Raw genomic sequence first — 24,778 nt, forward strand, 5'->3', positions numbered from 1 at the left:
GGGAAGATATCCACTTTTTTATTTTATTTTATTTTTTTAATTTTATTTATTTTTGAGACAGAGAGAGACACAGCATGAACGGGGGAGGGTCAGAGAGAGAGGGAGACACAGAATCGGAAGCAGGCTCCAGGCTCTGAGACATCAGCCCAGAGCCCGATTCGGGGCTCGAACTCGCGGACCGCAAGATCGTGACCTGAGGTGAAGTCGGACGCCCAACCGACTGAGCCACCCAGGTGCCCCAGATATCCACTTTTTAAAATGAGTCATAATACGGGGCGCCTGGGTGGCTCAGTCGGTGAAGCGTCTGACTTCAGTTCAGGTCATGATCTCATGGTCTGTGAGTTCGAGCCCCGCGTCAGGCTCTGCACTGACAGTTCGGAGCCTGGAGCCTGCTTTGGATTCTGTGCCTCCCTCTCTCTCTGCCCCTCCCCCGCTCATGCTCTTTCTCTCTCTGTCTCAAAAATAAATAAAAACATTTACAATTTTTTTTTTAAAAAGTCATAATACAGATTCACATGAACAAGAACGTCATGTACACATGATGTTCTTAAAACTGACCATTAAACTGACCATTTTCTTTTTCTTAAATTATTTTTTAAAGAATGTTTAATTTTATTTTTTTATTTGAAGGGATAATATGAATGTTTTGATAATATTTTTATATCTATGCAGAACCATAAACAATTTTTCTGGTTTATAATATTTAATTTTGTCCTACCATATATGACATTTCATTTTTGTGAAATGACTATGTATTTCTTTAAAAACACTTGTGAGGGGTGCCTGGGTGGCTCAGTCGGTTGAGCATCAGACTTTGGCTCAGGTTCTGATCTCACGCTTCATGAGTTCGAGCCCATCGGACTTGCTGCTGTCGGTGTGGAGCCCGCTTTGGATCCTCTGTCCTCTCTCTGCCCCTCTTCTGCTTGGGCTCTCTCAAAGATAAATAAGAACATTAAAAAAAAAAAAAAAAAAAAAAAAGAATGTCTAATTTTACTTTTAAGTAATCTCTAATCTCTCCACCCAACATGAGGCTCAAACTCACAACCCCGAGATCAAGAGTCGCATGCTCTCCCGACTGAGCCAGCCAGACACCCCCAAAATGCCCATTTTCTATGTCACTTTACATAATCTACTTCACTCTTTTTAGTACCTCCATAGTATTCTGTTCTCTGGATACAGACCACTAACGCCAGACATGTGGGTTAATTCTGATTATTCACAAAATACCTGCCATAAGGGGCACTTGGGTGGCTCAGTCAGTTGAGTGTCCAACTCTTGCTTCGGGCCCAGGTCACGATCCCAGGGTGGTGGGATAGGAGCCCCCCCTCGGGCTCCACACTGAGCATGGAGCCTGCTTAGGATTCTTCCTCTCTCCTGCTCTGCCCCTCCCACCCCCCAAATAAATAAATGGACTTAAAAAAATATACGCTCTAAGCTACAGCTAGACTGTTGCAACATTTATGGGAAAGGAAGTACTGATATTTATTTTTCTTTTTTCGGTTCGTCTCTGGCCGTGCGGAGCCTGAGCTCAGCACCCAAGGGGCCCGTGCACACCCCCCGGGGGTGAGTGAATAAGCCGGGCGCGCCTGCACCCGCACCCTCGCCGGGACACGCGGCAGGGGACGCAGGGCCGGCCGGGGCCGGTGTGTGTGCACGCGTGAAGGCTGGCATGGGGCCCCCGGAAGAGCAGGGCAGGGAAGCATGTAGGCACCACACACCACGGGGGCGAGATGACCCTGACTCATAGGCCCAGGCGTGGAAGGTAACGGCCGGGAAACTCCGGGGCTTTGAATGAGTTCTGACTCACTGACGTCTCACTTCTCGGTTCTCCTCCAGCGTCTCGCTGCACCGTCTCCGGGAAGGGCTTGTGACGTTAATCACCGGGATCCTGAGAAAGAGGAGCGCTGCCCAGAGAGAGGGGGCCGAGGGGATGATAATGATGGGCCTCATTCATAGAAGAAGTCCAATCAGCCCTTGTTACGTTAATATTTTGAACGCACCCCCCCCCCCCCCGCCCCCGCCCAGAGCTGCTGACTCCGATTGTACCTGCGGGACGTCCCCCTGAGTGATCCGACTGAAAACACCGATCACGCACTTCATAAGCACTCTTCCCCTTCCTTTATTTCTATTCAGGGGCTGTCTTCAATTCCTTTTCAAGATGAAAATGACTCTATTTATTTCTTTTTCTGATTATAAAGGAAATGCTTGCTCATTATAAAAAAAAAAAAAAAAATCAGACAGTTCCAAAAAACATAAAGAAGAGACTGAAAGATCACTCAGAAGGCCATCCCCAGGGACGCCACTGTTGGCATGCTTCTTCTTTTTTTTTTTAAGTTTATTTATTTATTTTGAGAGAGACAGAGACAATGTGAGTGGGGGAGGGGCAGAGAGAGAAGGAGGCAGAGACTCCCGGGCAGGCTCTGCACCCTCAGCGCGGAGGAACCCGATGTGGGGCTCGAACCCACGAAGCCGTGAGATCATGACCCGAGCCGAAACCAAGGGTCAGATGCTTAACCTCCTGAGCCACCCAGGCGCCCCATGGCCCTGCTGGCATTCTGAAGCACATCCTTCCAGACGGTGCCTATGTGTCCCTGCACACCCACGCGGGCTTATCTTTGCCGAGTTCCCAGTCAGTATGGATCTCTGCTGTCCTTTGAGGAGTTTCCATGCACGCCATCACATGGGCACAGCTGGGAGCCTCGCCTCCCTCTCCCGCTGCAGGATCCAGCGGAAAGCCAGGGCAAGACCTCATAAGCCCTTAATGAGCTTAATAAAGGCACCTAAAGATGCCATTACGATTTTAACAATTTAGACCATGAAGAGCTCCACCCCCCAGGCAGCTGGAAGTGAATCCGCATACAGATGCGCGTGGTGAGCCGGGCCCTCGGCTTGGAGTCCGACCGGAGGGTTCTGCAGTGGAGTTCTAGACCCGCCTTCGCCACTCTCCTGGAGGCTGGGTCCCTTCGCCTCCAAGCCTCACTTGCCGCCGAATATCCGTGAACCTGAGAGGGCAGAATGCTAAGTACTAAGTACTCTGTGCACCTGAGAGGGCAGAATGCTAAGTACTAAGTGCTCTGTGCACCTGAGAGGGCAGAATGCTAAGTACTAAGTACTCTGTGCTATTTAGAGGTCCTGCTCTAATTCCAAGGCCCGAGAGCAGAAGACAAAGTGGGATGTCCCAGCCATGGAAGAGAGCAGGCGTTTTAGAGTTTCCCTGGCTGAGACCTAAAGGTAACACCTGCATCAACAGAGTCCTAGAACAACCCAGAGCCTACGAGAGTCTCGGAGATTAGAGTGCTACCGCCCCACACCCCAATGCAGTGAGTCTGAATATACGCACATCTGTAACATGACCCAGTGGAACAATGGGTTTGAGTTGTGAGATGAGGTACCAACGAGGCAGTGCATTTATTTGAAAGTGCTTTGGGAATCTGAAGTGCGCTCATACCCGCAAAGCTGCCTCCAGAGAAGTGCGGACGGGAACAGACACCAAGACCTTCATCCCGAGGCGGGCCTCACGGTTGGTGACAGCTACAGGGAGTACCCGACTGTCCAGTGCTAGGCCCAGCTCTGGGGCTGGGGAGACGGTGGAAGGAAAGACAGAGAGGCCCTCCCCTCAGGGGGCGTAGATTCCAGCGGAGAGGCAGACGAGAAAAAGGGAGATTGGGGCGCCCGGGTGGCTCAGTCGGGGTTAAGCACCCAGCTTGGGCTCAGGTCATGATCTCGCGGTCCATGAGTTCGAGCCCTGTGTTGGGCTCCTCTGCTGTCAGCACGGAGCCTGCTTCGGATCCTGTCTCCCTTTCTCTGCCCCTCCCCTGCTTGTGCACACACGTTCTCTCTCTCAAAAATAAAACAAACATTAAAAAATTAAAAAAAAAAAAAGAGGCCATTTGCAACTACGTGGATGGAACTGGAGGGTATTATGCTAAGTGACATTAGTCAGAGAAAGACAAGTGTCATATGACTTCACTCATATGAGGACTTTAAGAGACAAAACAGATGAACATAAGGGAAGGGAAGCAAAAATCATATAAAAACAGGGAGTGGGACAAAACATGAGAGATTTTTAAATACAGAGAACAAACAGAGGGTTACTGGAGGGGTTGTGGGAGGGGGGATGGGCTAAATGGGTAAAGGGGCACCAAGGAATCTACTCCTAAAATCATCGTTGCACTATATGCTAACTAACTTGGATGTAAATTAAAAAAATAAGTTAAAGAAAATACAAAAAAAAAAAAAGGGAGATAAATCAGAACAAGAAACTTTGAGAAGGGCGCTTGGGTGGCTCAGTCAGTTGAGCGTCTCACTTTGGCTCAGGTCATGATCTCATGGTTCATGGGCTCGAGCCTCGCGTCGGGCTCTGAGCTGACAGCTCAGAGCCTGGAACCTGCTTCAGATTCTGTGTCTCCCTCTCTCTCTGCCCCTCTCTCATCGTGTGCTCTCTCTCTCTCAAATAAATAAACATTAAAAAAAGAAAAAAGAAACTCTGAGGGACGGAGGTGAGTCCTCTGAGGGTTAGAAAACAGGATGAGGTTGAAAGTGAGGGACAAGGCAGGGGCTAGTTCAGAGGGTGACAAAGAAGGCCTCTCTAAGGAGGCAACATCTAAGGGCTCAAACCTGAGCGACAAGGACAGCCACACGGAGCACACTGTGTTCCGGGGCAACAGGACAGCAAGTGCAAAAGCCCTGAGGCAGGAATAAACTCCCGGTCAAGGACCTTTCTTTAAGGTCCTGACCGAGAGCTGCCGCGCAGGGAGGGGGGTGGGCAGCCCGGGGTTGCTGTAGGGGTGAAGCAGAGGGAGACAGGCCCCAGTTTGTGTTATACTAGGATCACCCTCCACCGCGTCTGAAGCTCCGTCTCCTACAGGCAGTGTTGGGGGCCCCAGGGAATCGTTAGGGCTTGCAAGGGCTTTCTCCATGAACCAGCACAACCTTCTGAACATCCTTGCCAGGAAAACCGAGAGGCAGAGAGAAAGACAGTTTGCCTCGGGTTGCGGCTCCATTCTTGGGCTGGCATTCAAGCCCCGGGCTCTACCCCCCAGGGCCACCCCACCTAAGGAGGATGGGAGGGGGGCTCACTGAAACCACAGAGCTGGAGGGAGGGCCTGGTGTCTCAAGGCTTCCTGCTTCAGCCAGCCAAACTCCAAGGCTGGGCTCTAAAAAGGAAGTGCTTTGCCCAGCTGGGCCCCGTCCCGCATCACCAGGCCCGGCCCTCAGCCCTCGGCTGGCAGGGGCAGCGGCAGGGGCAGGGGCAGGGGGGAGGGGTCAGCTCCCGGAGCCCAGCCAGCCAAGAGCAACCTGATCGAGCAGGAAACAGGCCTTGAGCCAGACAAAGCTTCAGCCGAGCACCTGGAGCCTTTGTTCCCTTTATTCCTGTCGCAGACTTTCCCAGGCACCTGCGGCTGGGCCTCAGGAGCACCTGGGCCCGGAGGGGGCTCCCACGGGATCTGGTTCTCCCGCCACAGGGAGTGGTCCGACTCGTGATCCTGAGGGAGGTCTTGCAGTGCGATAACAAAAACAGTGACAATAGCGTCCACTTACAGAGCTCTTACTGCAGGCCGGGTGTCATTTTACTTACCCACCCCCCCCCCAACACCATGAGGTACGGACTGTCATCACCCCCATTTTACAGATTCGCCAATGGAGGCACGACAGAGACCAAAGCCACAAGTGTAAGGAAGTGAAAATAGTAGAGGGACGCTGGGGTGGCTCAGTCAGTTGAGCGTCCGGCTTCAGCTCAGGTCACGATCTCACGGCTTGTGAGTTCGAGCCCCGAGTCGGGCGCTGCGCTAACAGCTCGGAGCCTGGAGCCCGTTTAGGATTCCGTGTCTCTGTCTCTCTCTGCCCCTCCCCTGCTCACACTCTGTCTCCCTCTCTCTCTCAAATATAAATAAACACTAAAAAAAAAAAAAAAAAAATAGTAGGGACTTGGAATCAACAAATCCCAGGGCTCACTGGCCTCTATGACCTTGAGCAAGGCATTTACACTTCAGCAAGCCTATCACCTGCTGTGTAGATGAAGTGATCGGAGGCAGGCAAAGCCGCTGGTGCACGCTTCCTAATCCAGACTCGTCTTTCTGTCCTCCCTACTTCCTATAGCTCCGTGACCTGGGCGTGTACTGCTGAGCCTCAGTTTCCTCATCAGAGAAACTAGGTGAATAGTGTTACCTAAGAGGGCTGTTGAAAGCCTGAAGCGCCTCTGGCAGGAACGCCTGATTTTTCAAAACAGCCACACTCCTGGGACCGTCCGAGGAAGACGCCATCGTCCAAAACTTCCCTCTTGCTCTCTACCGAAATAAACAACAACAACACAAATAGAAAAACCAGCCATAGAGCCATTCCCCCTGTGAAACAAAAAGCCAGTATTACGCTGCTAGGCTCAGAAGATTTTCTCAGGAGGAAATCCAGAAGCGACAGCTTAAGCCATAATTCTCTCTAGATCCACACCCTGAACAGACGGCCTCACCCACAGCAGCCGGGACAAGAAGGACAGTTGCAGGTTCATGCAAAGTGCAGGGGAGATCCACCCGAGATTCCACCACCCAGACACACACACACACACACACACACACACACACACACACACACACCTTCCTCTCCTATAAATCAGCCTGTATTCATCGAGTTCTTGTCTTCAGCAAGGGCACCATGGGCAGGTACCGTCCTTGTCCTCAATAACAGGGAATAATCACAAAACGTATGTGCAGCCACTGTCATCAACACACATCAGGGTGGTGGCCCCAGCTCTTCTGAGTGGCCACGTCTGTTTCTCTCATCCACATTTTGGGGCTCAACTGCTCCTTCTCTCGTCCAACTCTGCCATTCAGGTACGAGCTGCCGATTATTCGCCGTGTCTGCCTCGGGCCACGGTGGTTGGTGCAAGAAAAAGGCATGAGATCCAGAAAAACCAAGCCCTATTGAAGTTTTTGTCAGGATTTTAAAATCGGAGCTGGAGGGGTGCCTGGGTGGCTCAGTGAGTTGAGCGTCCGACTTCGGCTCTGGTCATGATCTCACGGTTCGTGAGTTCAAGCCCCGGGTCAGGCTCTGCGCTGACAGCGCGGAGCCCGGAGCCTGCTTCAGATTCTGTGTCTCCCTCTCTCTCTGCCCCTCCCCTGCTCATGCTCTGTCTCAAAAATGAACAAACATTAACAAAAGAAATAAAATAAAATAAAATAAAATAGGAGCCAGGGAGGAAAATCCTATTCCTCTTGGACGGGCGAGCGCAAAGGATGTGAATCTGGGCTAGCTGACAGTCATTTTTTGGGTGGAGAAAGCCAGTTTGCAGAAGCAGGGATAAAGACATCAAAGAGAGAAGCCATGATGAGCGGCAGGGCGTCCTGACATAATCCCAGGTTCCTGTTGTCCCTGAAGCAGGCTCAACCCTTCCTGCCTATCCCCTGATGGTGTGGTTCAATGAGCCAATAAATTCCTTTCTGGCCCTTCCAGCTCGAGAGCCCTGCCTAATCCAACCAGCAAGCATCCAGTGGTAATAAACACAACAGTTCAGTAGGACAGATGTCACAGGCGGGACTTGACGATGTGCCAAGTGAAAGTTTTGGGCAATCGTAGCTGTCAAATCAGGGGTGCCTGGCTAGCTCAGTTGGTGGAGTGTGGGACTCGTGATTTTGGCTCAGGTCACAGTTTTGCAGTTTGTGGGACGGAGCCCTGAGTCTTCTCGTCGTGGAGCCTGCTTGGGATCTTCTCTCTCCCTCTCTCTCTGCCCCTCCCCTGCTTGTGCTCTCTTTCTCTCTCTCTCAAAATAAATAAACGTAAAAAAACAATAAAATGGGGCGCCTGGGTGGCTCAGTCGGTTAAGTGTCTGACTTTGGCTCAGGTCATGATCTCGTGGTTCATGGATTGGAGCCCCTCATCAGGCTCTGTGCTGACGGCTCAGAGCCTGGAGCCTGTTTCGGTTTCTGTGTCCTCCTCTCTCTCTGCCCCTCCCCTGCTCGTGCACATGCATTCTCTCTCTCTCTCTCTCTCTCTCTCTCTCTCAAAATAAATAAATAAACTTAAAAAAATAAAATCTTTTAAAAAAAGCTGTGAAGTCACACAAGATCGCCTCATTCCTTCAAGCGAATACATACTTACCGAGCCCCCACTTGTGCCGGGCATAGTTTTAGGCGCTGGGGATATAACCGTATATGGGGCCGACTAGACCCTTTTCCTCACTCTGGAGTAATCAGAGGGGGCTTCCTGGAGCTGGTGAGGCTCCAGGGCCTCACTGAGGCATGGTGAAACCTGGACGGGCTGAGAAGGGCGGGGAGAAAAGCACGAGTAAAGCCACGGAGGCGCAAGACTAGCGGCTACAGCGGGCGCTCACCAGTGTTGGGTGCGTGGATGGGAGAGGGAAGGAAGTCCCCCGGGGGAGGAGCGGGTCACCGGGCGGGGAGAAGAGCTCCTCCCAGAGAAGGTAATGCTGAGGAAGGGAGACCAGACCAGACCAGGGCGGACCTCGCCGCAAAGCATGGACTTCGCCCGGGTCGCACCACACGATGCCCCCCACCCCCACCCCCGCGTCTCTGTTGTGGTTGCCACACCCACGCTCTCCGTGGCCTCGCCGGTGGGACTCTGCCCAGCGGCCCATCCAGCACCACAGCCACCCGAGGTCATGCCCCAGACACCACCGCCTTCCTGGCTCCTGGGCGAAGCCGCCAGCACAGCACTCCCGCCCAGCCTGTAATTTAACCTGACCTCCTCCCGGCCTGGCCGCTCCCGGCCTTCTGCACCCCAGACATACCCGCTGCAGGAAATGCCCAAGTGGGAGAAGAGGCCTGGTGCCCACCTGGATCCCCGGGCCCGGGCTTCGCGGAGGGGGCTGCGGGCCGTGTGACAGTGCGGGGATGGGCTGCGGTCGCCACGGTTGGCTTTGCAGCCGAGGACCGGGGAGACCACGCCCCCTGGTGGCCAGGAGCCACCCCGCACCTTGGTCTTCCCGCGACCTCTACAATGTGCGCCCTCCCTTCGAAGTCGGTGTTTTTCGTTGTTTTGTTTCAAGAAATACCTTTCTGAAAAGCTGACAACACGAATAAATCCTTTAAGTTGGACGGGTCGCCACGTCAAGGAATCTCATAGTAAAAGACTTCTGGAAAAAAGCTGTCTTAGATTTCGCCAAGCCATAGCAAAATGTTCGGATTCTAATTTCTTGTGCACTGATCTGCTATGGCAGGGTGATGTGATGGCTGGCAATTGTCGTTCCCGCTATCTGCCAGGTCTGTGAAGAATCTTCCCAGGTGCATGTGTCCCATGAGGCTATGGGACACGCCTCCCAATTTTTTTTGGTAATTCTGACAGCCCTCTCGGGCAAATAGATGCCTGGTCTGTTCTTAACAAAGAGCCCCTCTCTACGTGTTCCTCGGCTCTGAACCTCAGCTTTTCCCTCCACAGTGTTGGTTCACAGTGGGGGTGAACCTCGGACTGTCAGTAATGGTAACTTATTTACAAGCATTTTTGTCTGTGTTATGCAATGCCCCGTAGTAGGTGCTAGTTCTTCCTGGTGGGGGGGGGGTGGTGTGGTTTGTGGAGGAGGGGGATGGTGATTCACAAAAACTAGAAGACAGACCTTGGCCTCAGGGGCCTGTATCCAGCGTAGACATAACATACACACATGACACAACCTGCAAACAATCACAAATGAACAGCAGGGGACAAACTAAATATACATGTGCCCAGAGCAGTGATCAGAGTGCGTATGACGCTGGTGGCGGGACGGTTGCCCGAAATACGGCTGGAGGGGAGTCTGGACGATTGCCACGCCCACAGACTGAGCCCTTCTGGGGGCTAGAAGGATGCCAAGGAAGAGGCCAGCATCTACCCACTTTGGAGATACAGCCATCACGCCCCCAAGGTACGGTGGCGCTCTTGGCACCTGCTTTCTGTTCTGTCCTTGCGGAAGACCCTGCATTCCCACCCACCTCCCTGCTCCTGTCGGGCTGCCACGTGATCACACAGGAACCCCACCAGGGATCACACTGGCCCACTTACACACCTCTTACTGCCCCTAGCTGTGGGCATCAGAATGTCCGTTGGCAGTATGACCTCAATGAGGTTTTCTTGCTTATGCCTTTGTTCTGGCCTCGACTCCGCCTTAGAAGGGAACAAACCAAGTCCTTTGGATCCCCAGGGCCATGAAGGCTCCCATCCTCAGAAGCCAGGTATCCTGGCTCTCGCCTGCCTGACACCTGGGCAGAATTGGTGCAGGCCTACACATGGATAGGGTTTCACGAGTGGCTACCAGCTACTCTGAATATCCTGGAAGTTTGTCCCAGTCATTGGTGTTCAGTACAGAGGGCATGGATTTTGAAATGCAGCATATGAAGCGGTGTAGCCCGAGGGCACGAGCCATCCGTCTTTAACCGCATCTCAGACTAGGAAGGTCATTAGTGAGGAATGTTGGATGGGAGGATGAAGGGATTCCACTGGGCCTGTCCATTCTTCACGAGCAATTTTTCAAAAGACAAACAGAAGCCTAATTTCTTCACTTGCCACACAATTTGGAAATACTCAGGAACCAGGAGGTTGCCCCGTGAATAAGAAATGCAAATAAAGGCAATCCAAGAAACCAAATAGCAAGCTAGGACATCGGGTCAAGCAAGACCGAGGCAGCCCTCTCACCACCTCAAGGTCTAACTCCTTAGGGCGGTCCCTACAATTTGGATTCCAACAGGACTTTCAACCACTCAAGACGCAGCCCCCTCTCATGACCACACGGGTTAGATATCACCTTAGGCAGTTACCCACCCACTGATTTGGGAATAGGCTCACGGCCCATTCTCTGGGAGGAATTCTTCTGTCAGCAATGAGCTCAGCTTTTGGATCCGTACCTGCTTGGGTTTGGCTAGTCACCGGGTGACCCAATGAGATTCCATGATCTGGCTTCTGGCCAGAATACCTTTGCTCCTGGGCTTCAGGTGGGAGGCAGGGGCATCATTTGGGATATCGTGCGTTCTGGGTAACAAAAACTCTCCTCAAACGGGCTTAATCAGTGAGGACACTGATTGTGTCACTTACCAGGAAGTCCCACAGGAGGCTGGGCCCCAGGTCAGTTGATGTGGCATCTTGGTGAGGACATCAAGACCCTAGTTCATGCGTTCCTTTATCCACTCTTTCGCCACCACAGGAGATTGTGCTATTTTGCCCTTCACGCAGGAGAACGCCTGTTTCCCCACAACCTTATGAACAGAATGTGTTGTCAAACATTTGGATTTTTGCCAATCTGATAGGTAAAAAGGTAGTATCGTGGTGTTATTTCGATTTTAATTGCTCTTATGAGTGAAGTTGGGCATTTTTTCACATGCTTGAGGGTTACTTTTTCCTTTCTCCGTGAATGGTATCTTCATCTACTTTTCTCACTTTTCATCTGGGCTGTAGGTAGGTTCCTTCTATCTCTCTGCTCCGGCCAGAACCAAGATGGCAGCAGTGGTCCCAGACACCGGAGGCTTGCTTCCTGGGTGTAGCTAACCTAGTCCCACTTCCCAACCCAACGTCTTCTTCATTTCCCGTTTCTTCTATAGACAAGAAGAGCCAAAAACTCACCTTCCCAGTCTGCCTTGCAGCTAGAAGTGGCCAGGCGACAGTCCTGTCCAATGAGATGAAAGTGAAAGAAAGCCAGGGCATTTCTGGGAAATCGTTGATTAGAAAAGGGACAGGTTTCAGTCCCTGACAAAGTTCCTTTCTTCCCAGGCCTCAACATGGACATAACGGCCGGAGTGGCAGCCTTTTAAACACCATTAATGAAAGAAAAAGAGAATCACAGAGATGTTGATCCTAATATTATTTGAGACACCAATGCCAGGAACCACCTACCTCCAGACTTTTATACTGAGCTCGTTAAATATCTTCACTCTTAAACCGTTATTTGTCAGTGTGTGTGTGTGTGTGTGTGTGTGTGTGCATGCGCGTGCGTGTGTGTATGGGGGTGGTTCCGTTACTTGCTGATAAAAACATTTCTAACTGATATACTATGGCTTTCTCTTAGGAGGGAGAAAACTCCCCAGTCCTCCCTGGACTTCTCAGGGTATTTGTCAGACTGGGTCATATGCCTTTGCCTGAACCAACTGCCCTCAAGGGGAACAGAATTCCCCTCAGGCCAATGGGGTGACTCTTGAGGTATGGGGGTCAACTTTCCCTGAGACAAATGGATGCAAGGAAGAAAAGTGCTCGGTGTAGGGGGGAGACGTGGTACGTGCAGAAAGGAAGAGGTGAGGGGCGCCTGAGTGGCTCCGTTGGTTGAGCATCTGACTCTTGAATTAGGCTCAGGTCATGATCCCAGGGATTGAGCCCCACATCGGGCTCCACACTGTGCATGAAACCTGCTTAAGAGCCCCTCTCCCCCACTCGCACTCTCTCTCTATATAACATTTTAAAAGGTGGGGGGCGCCTGGGTGGCTCAGTCGGTTGAGCGTCCAACTCTGGATTTTGGCTCAGGTCAGGATCTCACAAATCGTGAGTCCCAGCCCTGCGTAGGGCTCCGTGCTAACAGTGCGGATCCTGCTTGGGAGTCTCTGTCTCCCTCTGTCTCTTCCTCTCCCCTGCTCACACTCTATCTCTCTGTCTCAAAAACAAATAAATAAACATTAAAAAACTAATGAAACGATAAAATAAACTAATAACAAAATAAAATAAAGAAAGGACGAGGTGAGAAATGGCTGCTGGGGAGACAGCCAGCAGGGAGCCCCGCAGTGACCGAGTGCCCACCCTGTGGGCCAACAAGGTCATCAAAACCACTAATGGACGGTGACAAGAGCTACTCCTCTCTCGATCAGGTCCAGGGGATAGGTTTTTTTTTCCCTTTAAGATAGAAATAAACTTGCTTTAATGAGTGAATAGATGACACTAGAGTATCAACTCCATGAGGGCAGGCGTATATTTTTCTTGCTTTCCACTTCATCCCTAATCCTTAGCGATTGATAAGGAACCTTGAACAGGACAGAAACTTTCCACGCAGACCTACGGACCTGCCTCCCGTTTGACACTGATCCCCTGGCTGTGTGGTCACGATAACTCAGTCTGCTACCATCTGACCTAATTGTGCTAACGGCGGCTCCATATTTCCCCATCTCGACTCCAGGGTCACAGCCGACCCTCATCTGGAGCCGGTGAACCCATTCTGATTCCCAGGAGTCATCACTTTCTTTCCAGGGCGTCCCCAGTCCTCCCCGCCACCACCACCCGCCCCCGTGCCTTCATCCTTGTTCAGCTCTCTGGCCCAATGTCTGAAGTCTCCACGTCCTTCCCCTTCAAAAACACGAGAATGGCCTTTTGACCCTCGTCCACCTTCCAGCTTGTTTCCACCGCAAGTTTCCAAAGACCACGGGCAGTGACTCAGCATCTACTTCTCAGCAGCTGGGATATAATTAGTCCAGACCAAAGGACTTTATTTTCAGTAGCCAGGAGCTCATTTGCACACTCGCAAGCCACCTTGCACGGGCTCAGAGCTGGCTTCTCCCTGTCACGCGTGCACTCTTCTCTGCCACGTCCGAGAGGCACAGGGCCAGAGACCCGGAGCGCTTCTGTCTTCCCCTGTGGCCCCCGCCAGCGTCCCTCCCTCAGCTCCTGTGGCAGCTGGCTCCCTCTTTCTTTCCTCCTCTGGGTCTGAAAGGAGCTCAAGGTTCCTTTTGATCGTCCCCTTTGGCAGTGTTCTATTACAGTTCTTTATTTCCCCCGTTCTAAAAAGTAATATAAGCTCATTAGAGAAAATGTAGAAAATCCAACTAAGTAAGAAGATGAAGTGAGAAAAATAACTTTCTGCCCCATTGCCTACGCTCAAGCCTGGTTAACGTGTCAGAAGCCACAATGATGGGTCTCGTTTACTTAAAAGCGCCTCCTTTTTAGAATTTCCTAACACAACTAAGGGTGCGAGAAGAGAGCAAAAGAAGAGAAAAACGGAGAACTGCAAAACACCCATAAAACAAGTAACAAAATGGCATTAAATACATCACTATAGAATTTCCTCTTATTTAAAAAAATTTTTCTAATGTCTATTTTTGAGAGAGAGACAGAGTGCAAGTCGGGGAGGGGCAGAGAGAGGGGGAGACACAGAATCGGAAGTCAGCACAGAGCTGTCAGCACAGAGCCCGACGCGGGGCTTGAACTCACGGACCGCGAGATCATGACCTGAGCCGAAGTCGGACGCTTAACCGACTAAGCCTACCAGGCGTCCCTAGAATTTCCTCTTAAATCTGAGCTCTAATTGTTCACATTTTGTGGAGCCTTCAAGAAAACAATTGAGTCAGTGCGAAGGTGCACAAGGACTTAATTCACAGCACAAGAGGTGTGCTCCCTAGGAAGCCAGCATGAACAGGTAGAGGGGTGTGGGGACAAGGACGTTCCCGGAAGCAGCTTGTGCAAGCACAGAAAAGGTTTGAATGGACATGACCCTATTATTATGAAACATCATTACAGGTGTTCTTTGGGGAGGAGGCAATGGAAGTGCAGAAAGAGAGGAAAGTTTTCACTTTTTTTTTTACTGTACACACTTAGAGAAAGAGAATGATTTTTACAGAGATTCGTTCATTAATTTCTCCATTTCTGAAGTTTCTACATTTTCTACAGGAAATGTGTTATTAAAATTTTTTTAACGTTTATTTATTTTTGAGAGAAAGAGAGAGACAGAGCATGAACAGCAGAGGGGCAGAGAGAGAGGGAGACACAGAATCCGAGGCAGACTCCAGGCTCTGAGCCATCAGCACAGAGCCCGACGCGGGGCTTGAACCCACAAACCGCGAGATCGTGACCCGAGCTCAAGTCGGTCGCTCAACAGCCTGAGCCACCCAGGTGCCCCTCGTGTGTTACTTTTATAATCACAAAAATGTTAACATATGTGTTATGGGATAAACTGTGTGCCCCCAAAATTCATATGTTGAAATTCTAACCTCCAATACCTCAATGTGACTGTATTTGGAGATGGGGTTTTTAAAGAGGTGATTCGATTACCCTGAGGACATTAGGGTCTGTGCTAATCCAGTATGTCTGATGTCCTTATAAGAGGAGATTAGGACACACAGACACCCAGAAAGAAGACAACCATGTGCAAGCTAAGAAGGACCCTGTGGACACCTTGATCTTGGACTTCCGGAGCCCAGAACTGTAAGGAGATAAATGCCTGCTGTTTAAACCACCCAATCTACGGTTCTTTGTTAGGCAGCCTGGCAAACTAAAACACCATGTAATTAAAAAGACACAAGGCAAGCAGATACAAGCTCTTGGTATTTCAAGTTTTCACACTGAAACTTTTTGCTGGCCACGAGAAACCCAGGGGTTCGGGAAGGAATTTGTAACCCCCCCCCCCCTGCTCTTTGCAGCTAGAACTTGAGCGCCAGCCTGTGGGGCAGGGGGTGAGCAGAGGATACGAGCCAAGGCCAGGCCTCTCTGCCCTAGGCTGCCACCAGCCACCGCTTACACGAGGGAAGAACGAGGGGAGGAGTCAGAAGGGGTGGTTCTTGGCCAGAAACGTCTGCAAGGGAGCAGACAGTGCAGTGTCCAATCGGGTGGCCATGCGGGCCCAGCACATGCTCTAGGTGGGTCCCTGGCCCTTTTGCAAACGGAATGAAAATAAGCAACCTCTCCCTGCAAAGATGCACACGCATAGGTTTCGCACGCTCCTTCGGGGCTTTGTGTCCTCGCCACTCCCAACATTTGTGGACCCTAAATTAGAAACCTCTGCTCCAGTTGAAAACGTAAAAAATTAATTTACGGGACTGTGTCGGTAGGACTCTTGCAGGGCAAACACGGCGCCCCCAGTAAGAGAGAAGACCGAACGGAAGGTAAAGGACAGTCAGATATAACCTGGGAAGAAGCCAGGAACCTGCACAAGCATTTCCACGAAGCAGAAGGGTGAAGGCTCCACGGGGCAATAAACGGGACTTTGCTGAGAGCAGAGGCCAGACGGAGGAGCTGAAGCATCTCGTTGGGGCGACTGGGTGGCTCAGTCGGTTGGGCACCTGACTCTTGGTTTAGGCTCGGGTCATGACCTCAGGGTTTGAGTTCAAGCCCCTCATCGGGCTCTGTGCTGACAGTGCTGAGGCTGCTTGGGATTCTCTCTCTCTCTCCCTCTATCCCTCCTGTGCTCTCTTCTCTCTCTCCAAATAGATAAATAAACTTAAAAAAAAAATCTTGTTGCATAATCGTGCCCAGGAGGGTCAGCCCCAACCAATTGGTGTGGCCCCAGAAGTGTTTCTTCCTGAGCAGAGGCTCATCAGAGGGCAGAAAGACAGGTGGAACCGAGTGTTGGGTGCCGATGAACTTGGCCCGTATGACAAGAAAGTGAACATATGAACCTAAAGCACCAGGGTTTAGGGGGACCCGTTTAGGGACCCTTCTCTGCAGTTGTAATAGCAACATGTCAAGCTTGGGGTATTTGCCCGCTCTCTCCTACACTCTGGTTTTTTTTTTTTTTTTTTTTTTTTTTTTTTTTTTTTTTTTTTTTTTTTTTTTTTATGTTTATTTATTTATTGAGAGAGAGAGAGAAGGAGCAGGGAAGGGGCAGAGAGAGAGGGAGACACAGAATCCGAAGCAGCCTCCAGGCTCCGAGCTGTCAGCACACAGCCGACATGGGGCTGGAACTCACGAACTGTGAGATCATGACCTGAGCCGAAGTCGGACGCTCAACCGACTGAGCCACCCAGGCGCCCCTCTCCTGCACTCTTTGAACACCAGACAATAAAGTGGCAGAGAATGAAAACTTCTTGGCTGTACATCGAATTACTGGAAACAATAATTTGCAAGAATGGTCACTGCGGGGCTATTTATAATAGCGAAACATTGTCCCTGCATTGGGACTGCTGAAATGAATTACGGTGTGTTGTTTCAGAGACTATAGAGGCTCCGGGCTGGCTCAGCCGGTAAAGCACACAACTCTTGATCTCAGGGTTGTGAGTTCAAGCCTCACGTTGGGCATAGAGTCTACTTAAAAAATAATAATAATAATAAAATAAGATGCTGGTTGTAGAAGATGGTGTAAACACCTCTTTCCCCTCCCAGTTCGAGCTTTGGGGTCATTGTTCCTTTGAACTCTTCAAAGGGGACCTAAGCTTGAGTGTGGGATGCAGGTAGCCGTGCCCAGCCCTTCCTGGCACTCACTGAAGTATGAGATGGCCACCCAGTTTTCACTCCACGTGGGTTCAAATCCCAGCGGGACCATCTACCGGGCAAGTTCTTTTCAGCTTCTCTTACCTTGAGTGTCTCTTGTGTCAAACAGAGGTTAGCTATAGCAGGTGGAATTTTTCAAGGGAGCGGAGCCCTATAGTGGTGGCAGCATGGAGTGGTGGTTAGGAGACCAGATTCCGGACCCACGCTTGGCTGCGCTCGGTGGTTCAGACCCCAGCTCAGACGTTTTCTTTCCGTGTTTAATTTTTCTCACCTGTAAAATGAGGATAACAAAAGCATGGTTATGGGGCGCCCGGGGGGGTGGGGCGGGGCTCAGTCGGTTAGGCGTCTGACTCTTGATTTCAGCTCGGGTCATGATCTTACAGTTTGTGGGTTTGAGTCCCGTGTTGTGCTGACCCTGCTTGGGATTCTCTCTCTCTCTCTCTCTCTCTCTCTCTCTCTCTGTCCCTCCCCTGCTGAAGCATGGGCAAACAAGCTCTCTCTCTCTCTCTCTCAAAATAAACATTAAAAAAACCCCCAAAGCATATTGAATTAATATATCTAAAGTGCTTATATTTACCTTATTTTTTAATTTTTTATTCAAATTCTAGTTAACATACAGTGCAACATTGTTTTCAGTCCTTTTTCTTCAATGTTTATATTTGAGGGAGAGAGAGAGAACAAGTGGAGGAGGGGCAGAGAGAGGGGGACAGAAGATCGGAAGCGGGTTCTGTGCTGACGGCAGAGAGCCCGATGCGGGGCTGGAACTCACAGACCGTGAGATCATGACCTGAGCTGAAGTCAGACGCTCAACTGACTGAACCACCCAGGCTCCCCTAAAGTGCTTACATGTAGAATTAATGTGTCTAAACTACTCTAATAGAATTGCCATCAGGCACATGTACCTAGTGTGCATCTGAAATGTGGCTCATCCAAACTGAGGTGTGCATTAAGGGTAAATTCACGGCAGATTGTGAAGTCTTAATATGGAAGGAGAATGTAAAGTATCTCACCAATAATTATATGGGTTACATGTTGAAATAAAAATTTGCATCTGTTAGGTTAAATAGAATATATTTTATAATTCATTTCACTACATAGGTATATTTTTTACTTTACTTAATAGGTTTTTATTTTATTTATTTATTTCGCGACAGAAAATCCCAAGCAGGCTCTGCACTGTCAGCACAGAGCCCGACGCGGGGCTTGAACTCACGAACCCCGAGGTCATGACCTGAACCGAAGTCAAGAGTCAGACGCTCAACCGACTGAGCCACCCAGGTGGCCCTATTTTTTTTACTTTTTAAAATGCAGGAGTTACTCATTTCTCCCTGGACTATCTCCCATGTTACATGAGGTATACATGTAATGTACTTGTGTTTGTTGGTATCTTATTTCCTTCTTCTTTCTCTTCTCCTCCTCCTCCTCCTCCCCCTCCATCGTTAATTTGGGAGAGAGCATACACGAGTGTGTGTGGTGTGGGGTTGGGAGCAGAGAGAGAGAGAGAGAGAGAGAGAGACAGGATCTCAAGCAGGTTCCATGCTCAGTGCTTAGCACGGAGCCCGAGGTGGGGCTGAATCCCACCACTCTGGGATCATGACCTGAGCCGAAATCAAGAGTTGGACAGTCGACCAACTGAGCGCCCAGGCACCATTCGGTTTGTTAATATCTGTATTTTAATAAATATTCTGTATTTTAATAAGCAAATAAAATACAGCGCAGTTCCTAGAACATTCACAATTATATATGTGGCTGGCACTGTGTGTTTACTAGAGGGTGCTGGCATGTAGGAAGAGTAACTAACTACTATCAGCATCGAGTGCCTGGCACACGGGAAGTGCTTATCTGGTGGCAGTTTTTGTCCCGAAGGCTCCTGGCTGTGCCCTCTCTGGGCTCTGCACGCAGATCTATGCCTAGAAAGCACCGTCTGTTTCCCCGCCTGCCTTGTCATTCTTATTCACCCACAGTAAGAGCTCCTGGCCTTGCCTTTCATCTTCCCCAGCTCTGAGACCTCTCTAGAGGCATCACACGCATGTACACCTACGCGTACACGCACGCGTGCACACACACACACGCAGGGTTTCTGTGCAGAGGCAAAGTTTCTCAACATCCAGTCCTCCATCCCCTCCTGTCTCCCGGTGGCTCTGGACCCCAAGCACCTCCGTTCCACCGAGGTCACCATACCTCGGCTTGGCGAGCGGTCCTTGCTGTCATCCTCCGTTTTCTCCTCGGGCCCGCACATCTGAGGCTTGATCTACGTGATGCTCAGGCAGACGGAGTGGCGAGGGAAGGGGCTGTCGGCAGGCTGCCAAGAGGCTGCCCAAAGCGGCCTTTACTCTGACAAATTCACTCCTGGGACCCCGGGGTCTAGCCTCAGCCTGGCAGCTGGTGGAGAGGAGCTCTGAGTCTCAGCTGCGGGCTTGGACTCCTCAATTTCTCAGGGGACCAGCGTATACAGCAGATGGCATGTTTTCAATGCATTTAGCAGGGTGAGAACAGTTTTGTTTAGGAAAACATCCTGATGAGCCCCTTTGGTCGAGGAAGGGGAGGGCGGTGCCCGGGACATGGTTGAAGGGACGTGGTTAAATAAATACATGAGGGACTCAACGGCTTTACCAGCGTCATAATGGGAGCTTAGGGAAAAGGGACCCCAAGAAGAGAGAAGACAGGGAAGGTCAGAGAAATGAAATGAAGTGGGTGGGGGCACAAAACAAGATGGCAGGAGCCACAGCCTGGCATGAATTCCAGTGAGAAATTTCCAGTGGCAGGGACACCAAAGGACAGATGGACTTCCTTATTTGTTTATTTTTCAGCAGGTTCCACACCCAATGTGGAGACCGAGCTCAGGACGCTGAGCTCAAGAGTCACATGCTCATCGACCGAGCCAGCTGGGAATCCCCAAAGGATTTTTTTTTTTTTTTAATTGTGGTAGGGGTACCTGGGTGGCTCAATCGGTTAAGCATCTGGCTCTTAGTTTCCACTCAGGTCGTGATCTCATGGTTCATAGGTTCGAGCCCCAAGTTGGCTGGGGATGCTCTCTCTCTCTTTCTCTCTCTCTATCCCTCCCCTGCTCAGGCTCTCTCTCTCTCCCTCTCCTAAATAAACTTCAAAAAATTGTGGTAAAATACACAAAACAAAATTTACCATCTTAAAAATTTCTAGGTGTGTACTTCAGGGACATTAGATACATTCTCCTTATTGTGCATCCATTACCACCATCCTTCTCTAGAACTTTCTTCATCTCCCAAATTGAAACTCTGTATGCATTAAACACTAACTCCTCATTCCCCCCCCCCCCCCCCGCCCCACCCCAGCTGCTGACAACTACTTTCTGTCTACTTTCTGTCTCTATGAATTTGACAACTCTGGGCACGTCATGTAAGTGGAATCATACGGTATTTGTCCCTTGGTATCTGGTTCATTTCACTTAGCATAACGTCCTGAAGGTTCATCTATATCGTAGCAGATGCCCACGTTGCCTTCCTTTTTAAGGCTGAATAATATTCCATTGTATGTTTATACCACCTTCTGTTTATCCGTTCATCCGTTGGTAGACACTGGATGCTTCCACCTTTCGGCTATTGGGAACAATGCTACCGTGAACAGTGTCCGAACATCTCTTTGAAACCCTGCTTCAACTCTTTTAGGTATTCAGCCAAAAGTGCAACTGCTCAATCATTTGATAATTCACCGTTTTACATTCCCACCAACAGGACACGAAGACTCTAGTTTCTGTACATCCTTGCCAACCTTTGTTATTTTCTGTTTTTTGTCTTCCTTTTTTTTTTGGTAATTTTCTTTTTTTTTTTAAGTTTACTTATTTTGAGAGAGAGAGAGAGAGAGAGAGAGAAAGAGCAAGTGTGAGCAGGGGCAGGGGAGGGGCAGAGAGAGAGAGAATGAGAGGGAATCCCAAGAAGGCACCGTCAGTGCAGAGCCCGACGTGGCACTTGAACTCATGAACCTTGAGATCATGACCTGAGCTGAAATCAAGAGCTGGACGATTAACCGACTGAGCCCCCCCAGGGGCCCCTGTCTTCTTCTTCTAATTGCAGCCACTCTAATGACTGTGAAGTGCTATCTCACGGTGGCATTTCCCCAGGGACTACTTACGTTGATCAACTTTTTCTTTGCTTATTAGCCACTTATAGATCATCTTTAAAGGGTGAAGGGGAGCGGGAGGTACAGGCTTCCACTTACAGGATGAGCTGGTCACGGGAGGGAAGATACAGCACAGGGAATACTGTCAGTAGGATTGTAGCAGTGCTGTGTGGGGACGGGCGACAGCTACACTTGTGGTGAGCACGACATCATGTACGGAGCCACTGAATCACTATGTCGTACACCTGAAACTAATGTAATATTGTTACGTTGTGTGTCTATACTTCAATTTCAACAAAGAACAAAAATCGTCTTTGGAGAACTGTCTATTCAAGTCCTTTGCCCATTTTTTAACCGGTTGTTTGTTGTCCCACTGTTGAATTGTAGAAGTTATTTCTGTTCCCTGGTTATTAACCCCATATCAGATCTCTGATCTCTAAATATTTTATTCCATTCTGTGAGGTGCCTTTTCATTCTGTTAATTGTTTCCTTTAGTGCACAGATTTTAATTGTGATGTGATCTGATTTATCTATTTCTCCTTTTGTGTCCTGTCATGTCCAAGAAATCACTACCAAATCCAATGTCATGAACCTTCTCTGCTATGTTTGTTTTACGAGTTTTATAGTAGTTTTGGGTGCCTGGGCGGCTCAGTTGGTTAAGTGTCTAACTTCGGCTCCGGTCATGATCTCAGGGTTCGTGGGTTCGAGCCCCCCATCGGGCTCTGTGCTGACAGCTCAGAGCCTGGAGCCTGCTTTGGATTCTGTGTCTCCCTCTCTCTGCCCCACTCTTGCTTGCACTCTGTCTCTCTCTCTCTCAAAAAGTAAATACACATTAAAATAAAAAAAAAGAGTTTTTTAGTTTTACTTCTCATGTTTAGGTCTTTGATCCATTTTGAGTTAATTTATGTATATGGTGTGAGGTAAGGGTCCAACTTCATTCTTTTGCATGTGGATATCCAGTTTTCCTGACACCATTTGTTGAAAATCCAGTCCTTTCCCCATTGCATGGTCTTGGCACCCCTGCTGAAGATCATTTGACCACACACACAAGGGGTTATTTGTAGGCTTTCTATTCTAATCCATCGGCCTACATGTCTGTCTTTATGCCAGTAACACGTTGTTTTGATTACTATAGCTTTGTAGTAACTTTGAAATCAGGAAGTGTGAGACTCCAACTTTGTTCTTTGTCAAGATTATTTTGGTTATGCAGTGTCCTTTGAGAATTCATATGAATTTTAGGATGGATTTTTCTTTTCTTTACTTTTTTAAAAGTGTTTTTATTTATTCTGAGAGAGAGAGCATGAGCAGGAAAGGGACAGAAAGAGGGAGAGAAAGAACCATTCTCACGAACGCTGAGCCAAAATCAAGAGTCAGATGCTTACCAACATCAGCTCAGGTCATGATCTCCTGATTCATGAGTTGATGGAGCCCACTTTGGATCCTCCGTCCCCCTCTCTCTCTGCCCCTCCCCTGCTCTTGAGCATGCACGTGTGTGTGCTCTCTCTCTCACAAAAATAAACATTTATTTATTTATTTATTTATTTATTATTTTTTTTTAATGTTCACTTATTTTTGAGAGAGAGGGAGACAGAGCATGAGCAGGGGAGGGGCAGAGAGAGAGGTTGGCACAGAATCCGAAGGAGGCTCCAGGCTCCGAGCTGTCAGCACAGAACAGCTGTCAGCTGTTCGACGTGGGGCTCGAACCCATGAACTGTGAGACCATGACCGAAGTTGACACTTAACCAACTGAGCCACCCAGGTGCCCCCAAAATAAATAAACATTAAAAAAAAAAGTCAGACACTTAACCGACTTAACCACCCAGGCAGCCCTTTTATTTACTTTTTTTTTAATATTTTTTTTTAAGTAAACTTTATACCCATTGTAGGGCTCAAACTTACAACTCTGAGATCAAGAGTCACATGCTCTACTAACTGAGCCAGCCAGGTGCCCCCCAGGATGAGCTTTTTTTTTCTTTCTTTTTTTAATGTTTATTTATTTTGAGAGAGAGAGAGAGAGAGCAAGAGTGAGCTCATGCGCCAGCGGGGGAAAGGGAAAGAGAGAGAGAGAGAGAGAGAGAGAGAGAGAGAGAGAGAATTCCAAGCAGGTTCCATGCTGTCAGCACAGAGCCCAATGTGGGCCTCAGGCTCAAGCTCATGAACCGTGAGATCATGACCTGAGCCAAAATCAAGAGTTGGATGCTTAACCAACTGAGGGGCCCAGGCACCCGCACTCCAGGACTTTTAGGCCAGGGTCTGTAAGGTTCCATTTCGAACGGGTTGTACTGGTACCACTAGGTGTACTCCTTTATTGCCCCAAGCTGTATCTTGCGTGAGGAGGGATCTCAAACTTGAGACTCACGCCGAATCTCGGATGGTGCACAGCGAAAGGAGGAGAAGGGACCTGGACGCGAGAGGCAGGGTCTTAGGGGGTCAGGGGCGCACGGCTCTGGCCAGAGGTACTGGAAAACAAGGCCTCCTGAACCCTGGGAACAGCAAGGAGGAAGCTGGGAGTCCCACTGCCCGTGGGACAGGAGTGGGAGGAGATTCTATTTAGATCTCAAAAGGCCAGGGCCACCCCAGCTGGCCTTACCACATGGGCCCGGGCCCAGGGAGGAAGGCAGGGCAGCGTGGATCTTGGCAAGAGGCCACATGAGGCTGCGTACCCGGGTGAGTCTGGCTGCAGTTGGGTGAGGTACACCCGCCCCCATGCCCCTCCCTGAGCAGACACTGCCACCTTCTGGCTCTTTGTTGACCCACTGCCCCACCCCATCCCAAGAAGAGCTTTCTCCTGAACAAGAAACAAAAGATGGACCGAGGTTGCCTTCACCTGCTAACAATCCTTTTCTCCTGGGGCCGCACCCAGGTCACCTGCGTTAGAGTCTGGCTGGTCTCAAGCGTCATCCCTTGGTCTCTTCCCATCGGTGGCTTAACACAATCCTCACTACCTCTCCACAGATGGTTTATCTGCCTTAATTTTCAGTTGATCAGGGGCAGGGCCTCACTGTGGGGGGGCTGGGACCGCTGGGCTGGGAGGCATCCGGGTCACAACACTGCTGAGGCCCTTCTCCATTGTTTCTCTGTTGGATGGTGGGTTGTTTTTGCTAGAAATCCCCAGCACCTCCCAACTATTGTTCCTTCCTAGGCAGGCTTGCTGGGATCCCCGTGACCAGTTAACCAGGCTCTGGAGTTTGTCAAGGTGTTTTTCTCCCTCCCCTTCTACAGTTCGTTACCTCCCTCTCTCTCTCTCTTACCTCAACTGTGGGCTCTTTCCTCCTGCCCCTCCCCCTCCCTGAGAATTTCTATGACTTGGCCCAAAGCCCTTTGTTTTGATGTCTCAAATTCAGTGCTAAAGCTCAAACTCTCCACCAGGAGGCACTGTCGGGAGACCCAGCTCTGGATCTGCCGGCTTCCCATTCCCTGGTCCCAGACAGGGAAGTGAACGTGGGTCACCGTATTGATTGGTTTCTTGCCTTAGACAGGATCCCAGGGGGCTACAGAGTTATTGTCCTGGCCTTGTCCCGGGGAAGGCCCTTAGTTCCCTCAGATTCAGCAAGAGATGGGGGGATAGGGAGTGGGGAGTGGTGGAGGGGCTCAT

The 24,778-nt window shown here is 49.9% G+C and overlaps 1 long non-coding RNA gene across 6 annotated transcripts; it reads right to left on the minus strand.

The window, feature by feature from the left end:
* Window positions 1-568: 568 nt before the first annotated feature.
* LOC109273455 (uncharacterized) lies at window positions 569-20,388 on the minus strand. Of its 6 annotated transcripts, none has more exons than XR_008416882.1 (6): window positions 8,741-8,862; window positions 8,092-8,250; window positions 6,169-6,287; window positions 2,047-2,149; window positions 1,808-1,904; window positions 569-932 (listed from the first exon to the last, which is right to left on the minus strand). It is a non-coding gene; the product is annotated as an uncharacterized LOC109273455 (long non-coding RNA). The 6 variants fall into 6 exon arrangements; XR_002083063.2 differs by lacking the exons at window positions 569-932; window positions 8,741-8,862 and adding exons at window positions 17,173-17,359; window positions 19,270-20,388 and having other exon boundaries at window positions 952-1,904; XR_008416883.1 differs by lacking the exon at window positions 569-932 and having other exon boundaries at window positions 952-1,888.
* Between the last annotated feature and the right edge of the window lie 4,390 nt (window positions 20,389-24,778).

Source organism: Panthera pardus, unplaced genomic scaffold, assembly GCF_024362965.1.
Source record: "Panthera pardus isolate Hobbes unplaced genomic scaffold, ASM2436296v1 HiC_scaffold_23, whole genome shotgun sequence".
NCBI classification, from domain to species: Eukaryota; Metazoa; Chordata; class Mammalia; order Carnivora; family Felidae; genus Panthera; species Panthera pardus.